This window comes from Sinocyclocheilus rhinocerous, unplaced genomic scaffold (genome assembly GCF_001515625.1).
Source record: "Sinocyclocheilus rhinocerous isolate Xijiao unplaced genomic scaffold, SAMN03320098_v1.1 scaffold285, whole genome shotgun sequence".
NCBI lineage: Eukaryota > Metazoa > Chordata > Actinopteri > Cypriniformes > Cyprinidae > Sinocyclocheilus > Sinocyclocheilus rhinocerous.
The window spans coordinates 1,190,620-1,194,111 of NW_015630288.1; the positions used below are offsets into that span (position 1 = coordinate 1,190,620).

Below are 3,492 nucleotides of genomic sequence, written 5' to 3' on the forward strand. Positions count from 1 at the left end.
ACGGTCCTAGTTTCTGCGGTGCGAACATGCCAAAAAGCGGGAACTTTAACTATGAAAAGATTCCTCCGGTGCGAAAGCACCTACTGACTTGCATAGTGTTTTTTTTTTTTCATACTATGGAAGTCAGTGGAGACCAGCTACTGATGGTGAACTATCCCTTTAAGTCTGCGCTGTCATGTGCAATGATGCCTTCAAGCTGTCAGGGGCGGGGCGGAGTTTGCTAACAGTATACGTAGCAAGGTCTTTTTTGTTTCTTTGCTTGTTTTGTTTTTATAATAAATAAAAAGAAAACGAGTAGGAACCCGCGACCTTCGGGTTACAAGTCCGGCTCTCTATCCATTATCCACGACTGCCCAAGAAGATAGAATAGAAAAGGAATGCTAGTGTTAGAGGGCCATTTTTTAAATAAAAATAAAACAAGTCAATAGAACAGAAAAAGAATAGATAATGCTAGTGTTAGAAGGTCATTATTTATAATAAATAAAAAGAAAATAAGTATAAAAATAGACAAAGAGTAGAGAATGCTAGTGTTAAATACTCTTTTTTTCATTGTAAATAAAACAAATTAGAATAGAAATAGAATAGAGAGTACAAATGTTAGAGGGTCAAGTTTTTTAATAAAAAAAACGACTCGATTGCAAGTGCGATTTTGGAGAGGCTGAACAGTCTTTTTACTGATGATGCGATGAGGGGAGAGCGGGCTGGTGTGCAACAGAAGGTGCGTGGACATTATGAAAATGCCCATTGTGTGCACACCAGCTGAATTTGATCATGCAGCAAGCTACTTCTCAAATTCCAGCAGTGAGAGTTTTCTTTTCTGATCTGGGTGGCATCACCAGCTTTTTTACACGGTCACCGAAACGCACTACTATTCTCGACCAGATTGTTGCACGAAGGCTGCCAAGAGCCTCATCCACAAGATGGAACTTCAATAGCAGAATTGTGAACACTGTATACGAGAACCTAGATGATCTCAAAGAGTGTTTCAGATCTATTGTGACTACCAGTTCATTTGATAGCACCACAGTGAGGGAGGCATCTGGCTTCCTGAGGATGCTTCAGGATGAAGACTTCCAGTTTTTTCTGCAACTGTTTCATCAAATAATGCCCCACGTTGACATGATGTACCAGCAGCTGCAGAAGAAGGACATTGATGCAGTCTTCATCAAAGAAGCCCTCCAGAACTTCACAATGAAAGTGCAGACCATAAGGTTAGATCACATAACATTGTTCATACCTTCTCAATATAGAACCATGTCATTTCATAATGTATGCTATATGGTAACAAGATTTAGAAACTTCAAAGTGGGAAACTTATTTAGTCATCTGCATCTTTTGAAATTGTAGTTACCGTGTGTGTAACAACATTAAGCCAGCAATTTTTATACTTTTCCAGCTATTGTCAGAAAAAATATATAAAACAGACTATTTGTATTTTTTTCTGTTTTTCTAAGACATGAGTTGCAGATATTGTCAATGAAAAACAGTTTTATTCATATACAAACACTGTTGATCTGTCTGCTTTCAGGGACCAGAGCTCATTTCAAGAGCAAGAACAGCAGCAAGTAGCAACAGAAACGACAAGATCTAGGAGGGCCTTGGGAGAAGAAGAGAAGCAGAGGCTGTCTAAAAAAGGTATAGGAATTTATTACTGACCATTTAATAGATCTACTTAAGTGCTGGAATATCACACACTTTGTTTTTACATTTAGCTCATGAATGGATGGTAGCAGTCTTTTTTACTCCTACACTCTAAAAAATGCTGGGTTAAATACAACCCAGTGCTGGGTTAAATAGGGACAACCCCAGCCATTGGGCTGTTTTGACCCAGCGGTTTGGTTAAATGTTTAACCCAACCTTCTGGGTAGTAACCCAACCGCTGGGTCAAAACAACCCAATTGCTGGGTTTGTCCCTATTTTACCCAGCACTGGGTTGTATTTAACCCAGCATTTTTTAGAGTGTAGTATTGTACATTTGAATTACCTACAATTATTTAAAAAATACAGGGTTTTTTTTGTTTCCTGAAAACAAACAGTTTTGGACTGGTTTTCATTGCTTCACGCTTTTCACTGAGTGCTTGCACAGATACACACAGGAGCATTTGAAAGCGGCATCTATCAGCGGATCTGTTTATGAGCAGATATATTAGGGATCCGCTGATAGACGCGGCTTTCAAATGCTCGCGTGTGCTTCTGAGTAAGTGCTTAGTGAAAAGTGTGAAGCAATTATCATTGTAGCCAATCACAGTCATATCTGTTGAGTGTGTGAACAAATGCTGGTATTGTCACCTTTTTAAAAGTAGATACTTCTGATACTTTTGACAACCCTAATTTATTATAATAAACAATTAATTTTATTACCAAAATAAACTTATTTATTTTTGACAGATCTGCGACACAATCCTGAACCACACCAAAGAAAGGTTCTCATTCACTGACCACCTTGTGAGTGCCACGCTGCTAGCCTGCTACAAGGAGAGAGGTTTGAACAGCATTGCCATACATTCCCTGTTGAGGCTCTGAACATCACTGTCAGGGCATACCCCACGTTGAATAAGGCGAAGCTTAAGACTGAACTGTCTCTCATTTATGAGAGTCCAGAATTCAAGGGCTGCTGTGGTGCACTAGCACTGCACCAGGTTTTGCTGAAGTACAATCTCCAGGATACTTTTTCTGAGACTGTAGCTCTGTTGAACATCCTCATAACCACTCCCATGACAACTGCTGAAGCTGAGAGGTGCTTCTCAACCTTAAAGAGAATCAAGACATTCCTCCGAAATGTAATGGGACAGGAACGTCTGAATGCACTGGCCATGCTTTCCATGGAGAGGGAACTAGTCAGGAACATGCCTGCTTTCAACGAGAGAGTAATTGATCGCTTTGCTGCTTTGAAAGAGAGGCGAGCAACATTTCAATACAAGTGAGAAGTGTGATATAAGTGAGTAATGTAAGTGAGCAGTGTAATGTGAGTAATGCAAGTAAGCAGTGTAATGTAAGGGAGCAATGTAATATAAGTGAGTAATGTGATATAAGTGAGCAGTGTAATACAAATGAGCTGTGTAATATAAGTGAGTAATGTTGTAAATGAGCAGTGTAATATAAGTGAGTTGTGTAAATAGTGATTTATGTGACTTCAATTATTATTAAACTGAAATTGAAGTAAAAAGTTTTCTAAAATTGGCGGCTTTCGGGACGGTCAATATTGCCACACAGTTGGATGACAGCTACCGTATAGCTGTACGTCGTCACAACGATGAGGTTAGTAAGAACCGCCATATTCTAGGCCGTCTTATTGACTGTGTGAAGTTTTGCGGCCTGTTTGAATTAGCCTTGAGAGGCAATGATGAGAGCGAAGGCTCAAGCAACGCTGGCATTTTTCGTGGACTGGTCGACTTAGTAGCGTCGCTAGACGAGGTGTTTGAGGAACACTTGAAAACTGCCACAGTCTTCAAAGGTACATCAAAGACTGTGCAAAATGAGCTTTTGGATTGC

General features: G+C 39.7%; 1 pseudogene; it reads left to right on the forward strand.

The window, feature by feature from the left end:
• The first annotated feature begins 771 nt into the window (after positions 1-771).
• On the forward strand, positions 772-2,953 carry LOC107740004 (uncharacterized; annotated as a pseudogene).
• The last annotated feature ends 539 nt before the right edge of the window (positions 2,954-3,492 follow it).